A 19,162-nucleotide genomic window follows, 5' to 3' on the forward strand; every position below is an offset into this window, starting at 1 on the left:
AAGATATTGATGCCTTATACATACATGACCACATTCATTAATGCTCTGAATTCTTTAAATTCTTTGTGTTGGTTTAAAGTTGTTGTAGGGATATGGTCTCATGTTTAGAGATTGGGCCTGGGATCTGCATGCTGGGGCTTCTAGACCTGGCTTTGCCATTGGTTCCCCGTATGGCCCTGAATAAGTCTTCTAATACCAAATGCAGCCCTGTCCTCCATAGGTGCAGAAGTTTCTCTTGCTGCAGGTGCGGTGTGGGGTTGCCTCTCAAGAGATCCTCCCTCTCCCGCCAAGGCAGAGTGCAGCTATGGAGAAGGGAGAGAGGGCTGTTTGTGCTGTTGTACTCACTGGAGTTGGAGGTAATGCGGCCAACCAGACTTTTAGTGGCCCGGTCAGCTGTTCTGACCAGAGCTGCCAGGGTCTCTTTTCAACCAGACATTCCAGTCAAAAACTGGACACCTGGCAACCCTAGTTGGAGGGTAAGGTGGGGAGTCTGGCCCAAATGATTGCCACTCAGTGGTTCCTCCAGTCTTCCTCTCTTCCCTGTGTTTGTAAGCCTTTAGGATGGCATTAGGTTTTATAGGGACAGTCCCGATTTTGGGGTCTTTTTCTTATATAGGCTCCTATTACCCTCCACCCCCTGTCCCGATTTTTAACACTTGCTGTCTGGTAACCCTAGATGGCATAGCTTCCTTGTATTGGCTCTGCTGCCACTTCACAGTGTAGGCAATCCCAGAATTCACCTGCAGAGAACTCCCGTGTCCAGCTAATCTACCTGGGCTGGAAGCTAGGGAGGAAATATTCACCTTAATCTGTCTGTACTTCCCTTCGTCCATCTTCAAATGGATCTTCAATTAATGCTTGTAAATTGCTCTAACAGCCTCGCATGGGAGTGGCATTGTGTTGTTTAATGATGGATTCACCAGTAGCTAAACAATTGTCTCCCTTAATATGGAAAAAGCAGGTGACTTCAGTTTGGCCCATGGCATTAAAAGTGAGTCCTGTGCGGGTTGCCTGTTATGCAGCCAGGAATGCATGTAGTGTGGATGTCAGTTATCCATGAGCAAGTCATACTGTCTGAATTTGCAACTGTGTAATTTATACCAATATTCACCTCAAGTGGGCAGAAACCCTGTCTCAGTAGGATTTCTGTCCACAGGGTGTTCATTCTGATTACTGTAACAACATCTTAATATGTCAACTCCTTTGTACTCTTCTTACCTCCATAAAGTCTCCATGTTGTTGTTAAGCAACAGAAGCTAGATTCCTATAGTAAAATTGTGGCAGTGTATTGCCCAAATACATTCATAATGTTCAGAACTGTAAGACCTGAACCTTTCTCCCTCTTGAACTCTCTTGCCTTCTGTTGGCCCCAGACCCATAAAAATACCCAAACAAAGCAAGGAATGTATTCTTGCAAGTGCCTCAATTTTCATAAGATAACAAAATTGTTTTGATTTAAAAATGGCCTTTTGCCAAGATTAGAAAAAACAACCTGCTTCTCTACATGGCTGAATGTAAAACGACACCTGCACATTTAGATGCATGCCCAATATGCTCTAATTTAAATAAATGATATGACTGTGGTTTGAGTGGGGCAGGGGGAAAGAAGGGTGGGATGGACTATGCCATAAAATTTAACTCTTTATTAAATAAGTTTTAGGCCAGTAGAAGGAACACTAGTAATCTACATACACCAATATCAACTTAAAGTGAAGGGGATGTCATCTAGTGGTTAGGACAGGGGATTTGGTGTCATAGTTCCTTGGGGTACGTCTACACTTACCGGAGGGTCCGGCGGCAGGCAATCGATGTTCTGGGATCGATTTATCGCGTCTAAACCAGACGCGATAAATCGATCTCGGAAGTGCTCGCCGTCGACGCCGGTACTCCAGCTCGGCGAGAGGAGTACGCGGCATCGACAGGGGAGCCTCCCTGCCGCGTCTGGACCCGCGGTAAGTGCGGACTAAGATACTTCGAATTCAGCTACGTTGTTAACGTAGCTGAATTTGCGTACCGTAGTCCGAAGTGGGGCGTTAGTGGGGACCAGGCCTTAGTTCTCTTCTTAGCTCAGACACGGACTTGCTTTGTGACTTACAGCATCATCCTACAAGGTACAGAGTGTCTGCAACTCCCAATGACACTTTAGTCAGAGTCAAGGACCCTCTCATCACTTTGTGGGATTGGGTCCCTAACCTGGCCATGCTGCAGTTAACCCCGATGCAAAAGTAAAATAATATTTATATTATTAATGAGTAGCTATAAGTATACATAGTGTTGTATAGTCACTAAAAATGCCTTCTGTCCAAATGAGCTTACAATCGATCTCTTTAATTTCTGTGCAGAATTTACCTCTTCTAAGGAGTGCAGTGAAGCTTAGTTATTTATGCACTCAGAAGTACCTTGCTCAGTTGGGACCTTAATATTTTATATAGTGCTTTGATGAAAGATGTGAATATTGCTATTATTAGTATTTGCATACAAGGCCAAAAAGAGTCATACCTACAATGCTAGAGACAAAATGCCAGCCCTACTTACATTTATTCTGCCTTCCATTTAAGGCTACCTTGGTTACTGATTGTCATTTTATAAGGCATCATTCAAAAAAGTCTATACACAAATATAAAATCACATATATGGAAAGTTATGAGCTGCTTAAAACGGTGGCTTATACAGAAGTGCTCTTGCAACTTTAGGACCTAATCCTGCATGGAAATTCACAGGGCAAACACTTACACCAGTATTGATCCCTTAGGATAATGTGAGCCTTAGAAAAACTTAAACCACACTCTCCTTTGCCATAACTATTATATCTCAAGGTTCTATGGTGCCTTTTACTGTGGTAGCTAACTGGCAAAAAAGAAAACAAGCAATAAATAACTAAAAAAACCAGGTTCAGCATGTGAAGGCCTAGGATGTGAAACTAGCAGATTTTTAAAGATTAAATATAAAGATTGAGGGTTTTTTATTTAATCTTTTGCCCTTTCCTGCTCTTGGTGATGAATGATGGCTTCAACCTTTCTTTGAAAGAATAAAATATTTAGCATGTAAAAGCTGATCAAGACAACCATATTGGACTCTCTTTTTCCCTGCCTGTGCTAAGGGAGACATCTTTGCAGGATTTGAATAATGAAGTCATTTGAGACTGTAGTGCTCTGGGTTGTGGCTGCGGCTCTCTCCCTCCCTGGTTGAATGGGAGGCGATGCTGAATCATAATCTAAGAATCACATAGGATATCCTAACACCTAAAATAGTTCAGAGCATACCATTCCCTGCCCTGCTTTCAGTGGTATCATTAACTGTTGAGAGAGAAACAGAATCTTGAACTCAGATCCTGGTAGTTAATTGGAGAAATAATGGGCCCAATTCTCAGTTACACTAAGGCCCCTCTGGAAGCTTTATCCTTGCCTTTTTGGCTGAAGAAGAGCTGACTTAACATTTCTTACTCCAGCCCTGCTCTCAACCTTCCAGATCAGAGATATGACAGGAGTGGGGTGCGGGAGATACGGGAAGGAGCTGGAAGAAAGCAGGGATGTGGCCAGAGCCCTCTGCCGTTCTCTGTTTTCCAGGGGCCCATGGTGGCAGAGCATAGAATTAGAGTAGCCCTAAGTCTGTCCCAGATTCTGGGGAGCACAGATACAGGTAGCTCAATGGCTTAAAACCATCATTGCCTCTCCCGCCTCCTCTTCGACACACACAGACACCATGTTCCTATCCCAAGCACTGGAATGGTGAAACCAAGAATTGAGGCCAATTTGCTATTAAATACCTAGTGAAGAGGTACCAGTGCTTAGGAACCTCTGTTCCAAACGATGAAATCTAGATTACTCACTAACACATCTTTAGGAATGGGGCCTCAGCTGTGTATTGCAGTATATAAATATAGCCAGGGGTTCTAGCCTTCCTCGAATTATTCCTATAAATATATCGTGTTTCCCATTCTTCCAGCACAGTTTATCAGGTATTCTTCTCCTGTTACCATTTGTCCTCCACACATTTTTGTTTTGTCTTATTCAGCTTTTCTGGCCCATCCACTCTACCCCACCCTTCTTGCTGCTATGCAATGGCTCCCTACTCGTTGGCTGGCACTTTGAGTTTAAAAATCAGCATTCCCCTCCCCCAATCCCCTCATAACAGGTGTCACAGCAGCTGCACCCTTCAGAAACACTTGACATTTTTCCTTTTTACTGAAAAAGCTAAATTAGAAGGCTTATATCATAAATCCCTGCGTTTGCGTGTAATATAGAAATAACGGTCCTCCTGGATGTGAGTAAATGCTGAAAGCTGCCAGCAAATGAATTCTAATTCCTTTTCACTAGTAGCTTTGGTGCATCTATTGATCCTTTTCTGACAAAGGCTGACGCACTGGGAAAAATCTGACTGCTGATGACAGCACTAAATTAATTTACTTCTGTCGTGCCATACTCTTTTACAGTAAGGCCATATCTACACTTACTGGAGATCGACGCTGCTGTGATCGATGCAACAGAGGTCAATTTAGCAGGTCTAGGGAACACCTGCTAAATTGACCGCAGAGCACTCTCCGGTTAATTCCGGTACTGCACCGGAATGAGAGGAGTAAGGGAAGTCGACTGGAGAGCATCTCCCATCGATGCAGTACGGTGTAGACACTCCAGTGAGTCGACCGAAGCTACGTTGACTCCAGTTACATTATTTACAGAGCTGGAGTAGCGTAACTTAGGTTGACTTACCCTGGTAGTGTAAACAAGGCCTAAGAGTCAGAATTCATGCTCCATCCAGATCATTACAAACAGTGGGCTGATATTTTTGAAATTCTGTATTTCATTCTGTTTAATTGTGTGGCATACATGGTACTCACGAAAGGGTTAATCAGCTCTGGGTAGTTGCTAAGTAACAGTTTGCTGGCTTCAGGATCACTGATTGACCAGTTTTTAAAAAATGGATGCTTGCATGTTTATAGTCTTGCTGACGATTTCTCCAAGTTTAGTTCAAAGAGAGATTGTCTCAACTGGTATCTCCTGCACAGAGAATTTCCCAGCTCTCCTTCTTCAGCCTGTGTAGATGAATTAATTTATCTTAATAAGCACTGTTGTTATTTTTCTAATTTGTCCTAGGCACTTAATACCAATTATCCTAAATAAAGCAAATTTGTTGTCATGAAAGCTGTTGGTTTAAAAGCCCTGGAGACTACAGCTTCCATTTATTCCTACTCACAAAAATGTATTGGCTGACAGTTAAGATTGCTACAGCAAATTGTGCAACCTAGTATACAATGCATTAATCTTTTATCCTTACAGTTAATATATGTGGCTAGCAATAGTAGTGATGTGTGAAATTTCACCTTACACATAACACTAGAAACTTGACTAAAACTCTTGAATTACTATGTTATTTTTGAAAATTTTACCGGGTCACATTTTCGAAAGTGCCTACAGGTCATTGAAAGTCAATGGGTGATCTGCACCCTAGACCCCTTTAGCACGTCTTGAGTGCATTCCTCAGGTGACAACCTGACTTCCTACAACTCCCTTTGGGTGGAAACAGGCTGTCCAACCACACTCAGGGTATGTCTACACTACGAAATTAGTTCGAATTTATAGAAGCCGGTTTTATAGAAATCGGTTGTATACAGCCGATTGTGTGTGTCCCCACATAAAATGCTCTAAGTGCTCTAGTCGGCGGACCGCGTCCACAGTACCGAGGCTAGCGTCGACTTCCGGAGCATTGCACTAAGGGTAGCTATCCCACAGCTATCCCACAGTTCCCGCAGTCTCCGCCATCCATTGGAATTCTGGGTTGAGATCCCAATGCCCGGATGATGCAAAACAGTGTCGCGGGAGGTTCTGGGTACATGTCGTCAGGCCCCTCCCCCTCCGTCACAGCAACGGCAGACAATAGATTCACGCCTTTTTACCTGGGTTACCTGTGCAGACAACATACCACGGCAAGCATGGAGCCCGCTCAGCTCAGCTGAGCTCACCGTCACCATATGTCCTCTGGGTGCCGGCAGACATGGGACTGCATTGCTACACAGCAGCAGCTGCTAACTGTCTTTTGGCGGTAGACGGTGTAGCATGACTAATAGCCATGGGGCTGGCAGCCGTAGGGCTGCATTGCACCAGCCCCTTGCCCTTTGGTAGAAGATGGTATATTACGATTGGTATCCGTCGTCATCGTACTGCAGAGGCTATCAGTCATGCTGCACCGTCGGCTGCCAGCTTAAGATGTAAAAAATAGATTTGTTCTGTATTCATTTGCTTCCCCTTCCTCCGTGAAATCAACGGCCTGCTAAGCCCAGGGTTTTCAGTTTAATCTTTGGGGGGACCATTCTGTGTGACAGTTGTTTGTGTTTCTCCCTGATGCACAGCCACCTTTCTTGATTTTAATTCCCTGTACCTGTACCTGTACGCCATGTCGTCACTCGGCCCACCCTCCCTCCCGCCCTCCCTCCTTCCCCTAGTCCGTCAGATACTAGTTTAGCGCCTTTTTTCTGACCAGGCGCCATAGCTAGCACTGGGATCATGGAGCCCGCTCAGATCACCGCGGCAATTATGAGCACTATGAACACCACGCGCATTGTCCGGAGTATATGCAGAGCCAGGACATGCCAAGGCGAAACCCGGACCAGCCGAGGAGGCGATTGCAGCGCGGCAAAGAGAGTGATGAGGAAATTGACATGGACATAGACCTCTCACAAGGCACAGGCCCCAGCAATGTGGAAATCATGGTGTCACTGGGGCAGGTTCATGCCGTGGAACGCCGATTCTGGGCCCGGGAAACAAGCACAGACTGGTGGGACCGCATCGTGCTGCAGGTGTGGGACGATTCCCAGTGGCTGCGAAACTTTCGCATGTGTAAGGGCACTTTCATGGAACTTTGTGACTTGATTTCCCCTGCCCTGAAATGCCAGGATACCAAGATGAGAGCAGCCCTCACAGTTGAGAAGCGAGTGGTGATAGCCCTGTGGAAGCTTGCAACGCCAGACAGCTACCGGTCAGTCGGGAATCAATTTGGAGTGGGCAAATCTACAGTGGGGGCTGCTGTGATCCAAGTTGCCAGGGCAATGAAAGACCTGCTGATATCAAGGGTAGTGACTCTGGGCAACGTGCAGGCAATAGTGGATGGTTTTGCTGAAATGGGATTCCCAAACTGTGGCGGGGCCATAGACGGAACCCATATCCCTATCTTGGCACCGGAGCACCAAGCCACCGACTACATAAACCGCAAGGGGTACTTTTCAATGCTGCTGCAAGCCCTGGTGGATCACAAGGGACGTTTCACCAACATCAACGTGGGATGGCCGGGAAAGGTACATGATGCTTGCGTCTTCAGGAACTCTGGTCTGTTTCGAAAGCTGGAGGAAGGGACTTTCTTCCCGGACCAGAAAGTAACCGTTGGGGATGTTGAAATGCCTATCGTGATCCTTGGGGACCCAGCCTACCCCTTAATGCCATGGCTCATGAAGCCGTACACAGGCAGCCTGGACAGTAGTCAGGACCTGTTCAACTACAGGCTGAGCAAGTGCCGAATGGTGGTGGAATGTGCATTTGGACGTTTAAAAGCGCGCTGGCGCAGCTTACTGACTCGCTCAGACCTCAGGGAAAAGAATATCCCCATTGTTATTGCTGCTTGCTGTGCGCTCCACAATATCTGTGAGAGTAAGGGGGAGACATTTATGGCGGGGTGGGAGATTGAGGCAACTCGCCTGGCCGCTGATTACGTGCAGCCAGACACCCGGGCGGTTAGAGGAGCACAGCAGAGCGCGGTGCGCATCAGAGAAGATGAACTCAAACTGGAACGGGTGCAGAGAAGGGCGACTAGGATGATCAGAGGAATGGAAAACCTGTTGTATGAAAGGAGACTAGAGGAGCTTGGGTTGTTTAGTCTGACAAAGCGAAGGCTGAGGGGGGATATGATTGCTATCTTTAAATATATCAGAGGGATAAATACAAGGGAGGGAGAGGAACTATTCCAGCTTAGTACTAATGTGGACACGAGAACGAATGGATATAAACTGGCCGTGGGGAAGTTCAGGCTTGAAATTAGACGAAGGTTTCTGACCGTCAGAGGGGTGAAATATTGGAACGGCCTTCCGAGGGAAACGGTGGGGGCGACGGACCTGTCTGGTTTTAAGATTAAGTTAGATAAGTTTATGGAGGGAATGGTTTAATGGTAAAACATAGTAGCCAAGGAAAACCAAGCAATGGTACGTAAATAGTATAATGGCCAACAGGGATCAGACTAGAGACTCTTGCCTACATGCTCGGGGTCTTACTGATCGCCATATTTGGGGTCGGGAAGGAATTTTCCTCCAGGGTAAATTGGCTGAGCCTCTGGAGGTTTTTCGCCTTCCTCCGCAGCATGGGACAGGGATCACTAGCAGGAGGGTCTCTGCCGATTGAAGTCACTAAAACACAGGATTGGGGACTTCAACGGCAGAGTCCAGGGAAGGGTTTTGTGGCCTGCAGCATGCAGGGGGTCAGACCAGATGATCATAATGGTCCCTTCTGACCTTAAAGTCTATGAGTCTATGAGTCTATGAGAGAAGCTTTGAAAACGAGTTTTGTGACTGGCCAGGCTACTGTGTGAAACTTCTGTTTGTTTCTCCTTGATGAACCCTCCAAAACCCCCCCCCCGGTTCACTCTACTTCCCTGTAAACCAACCACCCCACCCCACCCTCCCCTCCCCAATTCGAGCACCGCTTGCAGAGGCAATAAAGTCATTGTTTTTTCACATTCATGCATTCTTTATTAATTCCTCACAGAAGTAGGGGGATAATTGCCAAGGTAGCCTCGGATGGGTAGGGGAGGAGGGATGGAAAAGGACACACTGCATTTTAAAACTTTAACTCTTATTGAAGGCCAGCCTTCTGATGCTTGGGCGATCATCTGGGGTGGAGTGACTGGGTGGCCGGAGGCCCCCCCACCATGTTCTTGGGCGTCTGGGTGAGGAGGCTATGGAACTTGGGGAGGAGGGCTGTTGGTTAAACGGGGGCTGTAGCGGCGATCTCTGCTCCTGCTGCCTTTCCTGCAGCTCAACCATACGCTCGAGCATATCAGTTTGATGCTCCAGCAGACGGAGCATTGACTCTTGCCGTCTGTCTGCAAGCTGACACCACCTATCATCTTCAGCCCGCCACTTGCTCTTTTCATCCCGCCATTCAGCCCGCCACCTCTCCTCTCGTTCATATTGTGCTTTTCTCATGTCCGACATTGACTGCCTCCACGCATTCTGCTGTGCTCTATCCGCGTGGGAGGACATCTGCAGCTCCGTGAACATATCATCCCGCGTCCTCCGTTTTCTCTTTCTAATGTTCACTAGCCTCTGCGAAGGAGAAACATTTGCAGCTCGTGGAGGAGAAGGGAGAGGTGGTTAAAAAAGACACATTTTAGAGAACAATGGGTACACTCTTTCATTACAAGGTCGCATTTTTCCTCTGCCTGCCGGTTTGGTATGAGAGATCACTCACGCAGTGCCCCAGGCAACATATTTCGGCTTGCAGGCAGCCATGGTAGGCCATAGTCTTTTGGCTTTTTTAACCTTCTTAACATGCGGGAAAGGTTTCAAACAGCAGCGCATTTCCCATATCAAGGATGAATTGGGTTGGCCATTTAAAATGGGTTTTCAATGTAAAAGGAGGGGCTGCGGTTTCCCGGCTAACATGCGGCACAAACCCAAGTAAACCCCACCCCACACACACACACACGATTCTCTGGGATGATCACTTCACCCCTCCCCCCACCGCGTGGTTAACAGCGGGGAACATTTCTGTTCAGAAGAGCAGGAACGGGCACCTCTGAATGTCCCCTTAATAAAATCACCCCATTTCAACCAGGTGACCGTGAATGATATCACTCTCCTGAGGATAACAAAGAGAGATAAGGAATGGATATTGTCTGCATGACAGCAAACACCTGGACCATACGCTGCCATGCTTTGTTATGCAATGATTCCAGACTACGTGCTACTGGCCTGGAGTACATGAAGGAGAGCTTTCTGGAGATGTCCCTGGAGGATTTCCGCTCCATCCCCATACACGTTAACAGACTTTTCCAGTAGATGTACTGGCCGCGATTGCCAGGGCAAATTAATCATTAAACACGCTTGCTTTTAAACCATGTGTAATGTTTACAAATATTTACAAAGGTACACTCACCAGAGGTCTCCTGTGTGCCCTGAGGGTCTTGGGTGAGTTCGGGGGTTACTGGTTCCAGGTCCAGGGTCACAAACATATCCTGGCTGTTGGGGAAACCGGTTTCTCTGCTTCCTTGCTGCTGTGAGCTACCTACAGTACCTCCATCCTCATCTTCCTCGTTCCCCGAACCGTCTTCCCTGTGTGTTTCTCCATTGACGGAGTCATAGCACACGGTTGGGGTAGTGGTGGCTGCACCCCCTAGAATGGCATGCAGCTCCGCTTAGAAGCGGCAAGTTTGCGGCTCTGCCCCGGACCTTCCGTTTGCTTCTCTGGCTTTGTGGTAGGCTTGCCGTAGCTCCTTAATTTTCACGCGGCACTGCTGTGTGTCCCTGTTATGGCCTCGGTCCTTCATGGCCTTGGAGACCTTTTCTAATACTTTGCCATTTCTTTTACTGCTACGGAGTTCAGCTAGCACTGATTCATCTCCCCATATGGCGAGCAGATCCCGTACCTCCCGTTCGGTCCATGCTGGAGCTCTTTTGCGATCTTGGGACTGTACAGCACCCTCTAAAACTAAGTGTGGTCTTTACCCTACACACTGGCTAAGTCCACCTTCATTTGTTACCAACTCCCCATTGCATCCCTGTGCTCCCATTAGGCCTGGGAAGTGTTGTCTGTCTTGTCCCAAGCCCTGTAAAAATCCTGGTTTGTGACACAGATACCTATCCTGTGGGAGCTGGTACTAAGACCAACTGGGGAGCCACAATTATTGCACAAACAAGCTATTTAAAACTGACTTTCTTGTACAGGAGCTGTGTTTCCCTTTAGTGTGATTTTAATCCACATCACAATGGGCTGCTTTCTTGAACAAGAGCTCCATCTAAGGGGAAAGTTCCGAAATCCTTACACGGGAAATTTCATTTTCTTGTATTAAGGAAAAATATCTCTAGAGTCCCTCATCATCAGAATGAAGTGTGCATTTCTACTTTGCTAAAATTATGCCATCTGAAAAAGCCAGCAAGAAAAAATAAACTATATGAACTCTTCTTCCAAAACTGGAAGTTGGTCCCTAACTAATTTATGTATTTAGAAACAGCTGTAACCTTGCAGAGGCTGATTTTAAGATCTTGAAGCTCTAAGTAAAGCTTAAGGTTCCTTCCTGTCATGAAAATGTCTGTTCTAAGGTTATGTCCATCTGTGGCTTAAATTCCTTTATTATATCACTTCTTCCTACACTCCTTTTCATTCCTGGCCTGTTTCCTCTGGCTACTTCTCTCATTTTCTGCTGTGGATCTGTTTTATGCTGCCACACGCAAGGAGTACATCCTCCCAGTTCCCAAACAAACACTTTATTTCAACTCCCTCCTTAATAACGCTTAATAACTCTTTGGGTTTGCATTGTTGTCCTGTGTATAGATTTTGTCTGTTAGATCATAACATGCTACCTTTATATGTTTTGTTAAACATCCTACACACTTTCCTGCTGTTCAGGTTGTTTTAACAAAAGAACTTGAACAAGGGGTGATTTCAAGTTCTAACCGCATTGGCAAAAACACAATGGATTGCTTAAAGGAACACTGACCAGTTGAAGTTTGGGGGAAATTAACTAATAAAACTTCTGATAGAGCATCCTTGAAATAGCAGATTTTGAAACATTTTTCAAATTACGTTAGAATGTTATAGGATTGGTTCTGCATTCCTGTTTAAGGTGTAGTTTGGTCTTTTGTGAAGACTTGAGAGCAACACCATCAAACATGCTCAGACTGGCTTCCCCATCACCTTAAGGGCATAACAGCCTGTTTGGCTTCAGCTCTGCAGCTGGTATCACTGGCAATCATTCTTTTGCAGGGCCTGAGAAGGGCATGTGTCATTCAAATAGTGGAGCTGACTATATACAAAATTCAATAATGTTTTTTCTAGTCTTTTTCAGTTACTGTAATTTTAGGGGTAATGTGGAACAAAACCAGTCACATTTCTATCTGAAAATTAAGTACCTGCTATTGTTATAAATGGGGAGAATCCTTCGTTTGTGTGTTTTAGTGCTTTTCTTTCCCTTCCCTTTTCCTGGAAAATTTATCCTCCTGGTGTTCATGGTGTATTTTGAATTCAAACCTTTGTCATTTTCACTATGTCACCTATCCCAATGAACAAGTATTTCTTTCATGTCTCCACTTTGGCTGAGTCAATTCCATGTCATCAGTTCAGATTATTATCTGTTAGTTTCTCAATAGGATGTCAATTTAATTCCATTTTCTAATCCTGCTGGAAAAATCTAGGGGGGGAAATCATTTTCTTCAACCCTTGCTTGTGAGACTCTGGCAGACAATGGCCTATTAAATTTTATTACCTTCTGTAAATTGCCTGGGACCAGTCTTATTTTGATTTTGTATCTCTGTCTGTTTTACAAGGGAAAAGGTATTGGTTTTACTGATACCTGGGTTCCTTGTGCTGTCAGCTTAAAGTCTGTGGTGTATCATTTCTATGGACGGAGGCCTCCACACAGTATGATGCCTCTAAAATTCCCTCAGCCAGCATAGAGTCTATGTGTTATCATTCTTTACATATCAACTCTGACAAAAGTATCTCCTCAATGGGAAACTTCTTTTTCACTGATATCTGAGTTCCCGTATGTGTTAGCAAGCGAAAGGGAGACAGCAGATTCTTCTTCAAGATCTTTTGTTCATAGAGCTCTGGTTTGTGGCCTGTGTTATCATAGAAATGCAGGGCTGGAAGGGCGCTCAAGAAGTCATCAAATCCAGCTCCCTGCCCTAAGGCAGATCCCAGTAAACCTAGACCACATGGGCAGCACAGGAACTCCCATTTTGGGGAGGCTAGCCCCTTGCCCCACCCCTTCTGCTTGAGGCCTGGCCCCTACCCCATCCCTTCTGCCTGAGGCCCTACCCCCACCCCGCCCCCAGCTCTCATCCGCTCATCCTCATATAAATCTATGATAGAGACCATTTTCATATGAGACTCTTTATCAGAGTTCATAACCTTGGCAAACAGCTGAATGTAAACCTGAATTACAGTGGCTCTAGACAAAACAAGACCCCAGCTGTAAAACTGTATATTGGAGCTATGTGTCCTCTGGCTATTCAATGTTTTGTGGAGAAAGAAACCACCTGTCATCTGTAAGTGGATTGCAGCAGCATGGCTTTGCCTCACTTTAATGGGGAAGAACATATTGGGAAACATATTCCTACATTTATTTTCATCTTTGCTGTTGGAGTGCTAAACCAAGCCACTCTGGCTTATTCTACTTGCAACCGTAAGGTAATAAAATCCTGCAAGGAGAAATCAGTGGGGTTCTTGAAATATAAGATGATTATTGTGTTTAGTACATAGTGCCTAAGGGCCAGCCAAGAATGGGGCCCCATTGTGCTAGGCACTGCACAAACACAGAGTAGTAGACGCTCCTGTGCCAAAGGCAACAGAGGGTCCGGTGGCACCTTTGAGACTAACAGAAGTATTGGGAGCATAAGCTTTCGTGGGTAAGAACCTCACTTCTTCAGATGCAAGTAATGGAATCTGAAGAAGTGAGGTTCTTACCCACGAAAGCTTATGCTCCCAATACTTCTGTTAGTCTCAAAGGTGCCACAGGACCCTCTGTTGCTTTTTACAGATTCAGACTAACACGGCTACCCCTCTGATCCTGTGCCAAAGAGTTTATAATCGAAATAGGCAAAGGGATGGAACACACAAGCAGAAGGTTTCAGAGTAGCAGCCATGTTAGTCTGTATCCGCAAAAAGAACAGGAGTACTTGTGGCACCTTAGAGACTAACACATTTATTAGAGCATAAGCTTTTGTGGGCTACAGCCCACTTCATCAGATGCATAGAATGGAACATATAGTGAGGACATATATATACATACAGAGAACATAAAAAGGTGGGAGTTGCCCAACCAACTCTAAGAGGCTAATTAACTAAGATGAACTGTTGTCAGCAGGAGGGAAAAAAATAACTTTTGTAGTGATAATCAAGATGGCCCATTTAAGACAGTTTGACAAGAAGCTGTGAGGATACTTAACATGGGGGAAATAGATTCAATGTGTGCAATGGCTCAGCCATTCCCAGTCTCTATTTAAGCCTAAATTGATACTATCTAGTTTGCATATCAATTCAAGTTCAGCAGTTTCTTGTTGGCGTCTGGTTTTGAAGCTTTTCTGTTGCAAAATTGCCACCTTTAAATCTGGCCAGAGAGGTTGAAGTGTTCTCCTCATGGTTTTTGAATGTTATGATTCCTGATGTCAGATTTGTGTCCATTTATTCTTTTGCACAGAGACTGTCCAGTTTGGCCAATGTACATGGCAGAGGGGTATTGCTGGTAGCCCACGAAAGCTTATGTTCAAATAAATGTGTTAGTCTCTAAGGTGCCACAGTACTCCTGTTCTTTCTACAAGCAGAAGGAACAATGTGATGGCAGCAGATGGCATGTTCATTCCACAGTTTTTTGGGGGCTGGGCTGGGGTGGGGTGGTAAGAGGGGATCTGTTACATTGAAATAAAAGGGAAGGACAGTGGCGTGAGGTGGTCAGGATGAGGAGAAGAAGATAGGAGGGGCAGATGTGGAGTGAAACTGAGGTGAAAAGACTGTGAGTGGGAGGAGAGGGTTGGAGCAAACAGCCAATCACAGACTGGCTGAGAACATTCTACATTTTTATCTGGAATGTCTAGTGGCTCTTGTTTTGGCGACTCCTGGTCCTACCAGCTGGAGTCTCTTGCTGGTTCCTCTCTGCAGTTACTCCCAAGGTCACATGATGTGCATGGGGGTGGAGGGGAGGCACTATCCAGGTCCTAGCATCTCCAGAGCTTGGGGAGGTCCCTCCCTCTCCCCCCCCCATACAGTTTTGGATCCAAGGGAATGCTGGAGGGGGTTGACTTGGATAGAGAGACTTTCTGTTGCCAAAGATTTCCCACCACATCCCCACAGGTGGATCCTCCTGTGGGTGACCCAGCAAAAAGCCCTTTGCTGTTGAGGATTCATCAAAGAGTATCTTTTATGGTTCTGTTTCAATATTTATATGGCCATCATCATGATCATATTTAAGTGCCTCAAAAACATTAATGAAAGTACAGCACCCCCCAAGAAGGGCAATATAATTATCCCCCTTATACCGAGGGGGATCTGATACAGACAGGTTAAGTGACTTGCGTGAGGTCACACAGGGTATGTCTATGCAGCAAAGAAAAACCCATAGGTTGTATAGATATCTAACTTTGAGTATACAAGCAAGTAAACAAAGACTCCCCTCACGCATCATAATCATTAGCGGCTTAATTAAAATCTCAATTACATGTCACTGCACCATTCCCCGGGTGTAATTGAAATGAACAATTCTATAATAGCTATCATAAAAGCTCCCTGGGGAAGAAAATGTGTGTTGTAATAGGGGAAGATTTCCTTTGCTCGTAGTCAGCAATGCCAACATTATGTCTACCAATGTTCAGATTAATTGCTCTGCTTTTGTCATGATTAGCACATTTACCATTAAATCCAACTAGCAGTCAAACTAAATTCAGTCAAAGTAGATAAACACTACTCCCTTTGTGACAATGTTTATTTCCTAATGCTGTCTTACATTTACAGTAGATCTTTTTTCATCCCAAAAAAAGTGTTTGGGGCCAATTCTGCCTGCCTTATTTATTTGAGAAGTGAACTCCACAAGTAGGTCACTGACTTCAGTTGACCTGACTTTGGAGGAAAGCACTACTCAACAAGAGCATGGGTGGCAGAATTGAACCCTTTCTAAACTACAGTACATACACAGAAGGATCACTTCACCTTGCCCACCACTGAAATGCACCCACCTCTGGGTGGAGGACAGCTTTCAGGCAGTCTACCTGTCACTTCACCTATCTCTGAAATGCAATCAAGTCTGACCTGCAAGCTACAATATTTGCAGGCTACAACAACAAGCTACCTATATGGGGCGTGGGAAGACAAAGAGCATTTCCTTGAGTATCATCTCTGTATATCATAGCATACTGACTAGCTGAACTGGCACTGACTCATTTTGTTGTCACTGTGATATTCCCGTAGTTATTGTCATTCTGACTTTTTTTATGCCTTATAAAGAAAATGATGACTGGAGAATTCTGGGGGGGTCACGGTTTATCACAATCAGAACTAATTCAGTCCACAGAACAGTGAGGCTCATTGTGTGTGTACACATTGGAAAGTGAATGTGGTTTCCATCTGGAACGCATCAGTCATCAGATCAATGGATTTGCTTGAAGACGGCAAAGGTGCAGCTTTGGCTTAGAAAGCATTTATAGGCAAATGGAGTCATCTTTTTGAGAATGTGCCCATTCACCCTTGTGTGGTCTACGTACAGGCTAGGTATTTAGCTAGGTATCTGTGGGGATTGTCTTTTGTGGTTCAATTATTCATATCTTATAAAACATAACCGACTGGTTATGAAAGTGAGGACAAAATCATCCCCAAGCCTAAACTATCCTTCACCACTAGATTATGTCTGGTCTTTTCTGTCAGTCTCTCTCTGTCATTTAGACTGTCAGCTTTCAGGGAAACAGTCTACTTAGGACTTCACAATACAGAAAAATAGACAGGTGGCACTAGAATAATTATAAATTGGGACTGATAATGTTGGCTTTGAGAGCATAATACAGTGATGCTAAAATGGACTAGATAGTGGAATGTACTGGACAGTGTATAAAGCATAACACACTGTGGCTGGGCTACAGCGGATAAAATCCTTACTACTACTGCTAGATAAACGAGATTCTCTTTCAACTTAGGTAGTAGAAGCTTGTGGACAATATTACATCAGGCACACCTGGCAGTTAAACTGGGCCCTGCTAGGTTGTTGGCAACAGTTTTACCAGCTGAGCCAAATGGGAACCTCCTCTGGGCCCAATCAGTGGAACCTGTGTTGTGTTTGTCACAGCGGGAAGCTACTATTGTCTTGTTTAATACATACCACCACCATGAACTGTAATACTCCTGTTATTTTATTAGTGGGTTTCCCACTAACAGTAATTTCCACTATTAATTGGTGGTTTTGTGGTGTATACACATGGAAACTTGGATCAGAGTGCTCCACTACAACTTCACTTGTGCTTAGAGTCAGGATTTGAACTCATGTCTCTACAGGTGAATTTCTGTATTATTTGCCTCCTCCTCCCCCTCCTTTGAAGTAAACCCTGCTTTTAAGTGTATTGTGGTTTTATTACTCCTGAGGGAATTCTGTACCACTGTGCATGCACAGAATTCATCTGCTGCACAGAATTTTTTGTTCTCCACAGAAAATGTATTCTGCTGGAGAGGTGCTGCAGTTACACCTTTTGCCCACCAGGTGCTGCTGTGGCACCAGAACAGAGGGCAGCTGCTCCTGGGCAGGACCCGCCCCAGCTGTGGATAGGGAAGAGAAGGGGCTGCATTCCTCACAGTGCCCCGCCCATTAGGCCAGCTCAGGAGGCACAGAATATGGGGGGGATGGACAGTGTGGAAGGGATGGAGCTGCTGGGGGGGGTCACAGATGGGTTCAAAAGGGCCAGTGGGGGGAACAGGGTGGGGCAGGAGCTGAATGGGAGTGAGGCTGCAGGGACGTGGGGACAGAAAGGAGGGGGTGGCTGAGTGGAGGTGCAGGAACATATGGGGATGGGGAGGGGGAGTGTAGGGACACATGAGGATGGGGTGGGGGTGTAGCGACACATGGGGATTGGGTGGCTGAGTGGAGGTGCAGGTACACATGGAGATGGGGGAAGGGGGTACAGGGCCACATGGGGGGAGGAGGTGGCTGAGTGGAGATTCAGGGCCACAGGGGGAGGAGGGGTGGCTGAGTGGGTGTGCAAGTACACATTGGGATGGGATGGTAAAGGGGCAGATGTGTCTGACTGAGAAAGGCTAGGGGTCAGCCAGGGTCTGCATGGTGGAGGCTCCTCAACTCCCTAACAATCCCTCCCCCGCCAAAAAGAAAACCTGTTCCATACTTCTCCCACCCACACCCAACAACCTTCCAAGTTCACATACAGGCTTCTTCCCAGCAATTACTTCCCTCTTCATCACCCCTGACTCCTCCACTGCTTCTGAGAGTTGGGGGAAATATGTTTCCGTATTGTAGTTTACATGAATTATTACTCAAAAGTTCTGTATTAATATGCCTAGTAAGGGATCTATTTGTCAAAAAACATTTCCTGATTTTTTGTTGTCTGTATTGTTACAGACATATTTGCTGAAAGGTATTTTGAAATAAATTATCAAAATAATTGAAACTGGCATGACTATATTGTGTTATTTTGACAAATAAAATATACAGAATTTTGCGGAATTTTAAAATATTGCTCACAGAATTTTTAATTTTATGGTGCAGAATTTGCCCAGGCGTATTTTATAAAGCCCATCCAAAAAAAAGTGAAACATCATCTATGCAACATTTCTCTTTGATACTATAAATCCCTGCTTAAAGTGCAGGTGGTTCAATGCAGTTAAGCTTTGTACCTTTAAGATTTAAAAGAGAAAAAATATTTCCCTGACCTACCGTGTATGACTATGAAGAAAAATCTATTCTTTATCATAAGTCATGGTATATTGAACAGAAAGTTAATAAAAAATGGGAAACCTTACACAACGGTGAGGAAAATCTCCCTTTGGCATCAGTGGGAGTTTGCCTGCGTATGCACTACTAGAACAGATGCTAAATCAACAAACCATATTTTCAAGGCAGAGGAAAAGTCTGCAGTTCTAAAGACCTTGATTCTGTATGTTTTTATAGAATCTGGCTCTGTTATTCAGCTTAAGCCAATGCGGGCTGGCTGTTGGTATGTTTGGTACTGTATGCAGTATTGCCAGCTCTCATGATCTTATCCTGACTCTGACAGTATTTGATGTTTTACTTAAAGCCCCAGCTCCCAAATGATTTTGTGTGAATCTCAACTTTCATTTTTCAAAAGTATTTTCCAGCCCTCATGCTTGTGGAAAAAAATCTTGAAACCATGATCTGAGTGCCCCCTAAAGTCTTAGAAAACCGAAGGCACAGACGAACACAATATGTATATTTTAAAGTCTCATAATTTTGGGAAGCC

This window comes from Chrysemys picta, chromosome 2 (assembly GCF_011386835.1).
Source record: "Chrysemys picta bellii isolate R12L10 chromosome 2, ASM1138683v2, whole genome shotgun sequence".
In the NCBI taxonomy this organism is placed as follows: Eukaryota; Metazoa; Chordata; order Testudines; family Emydidae; genus Chrysemys; species Chrysemys picta.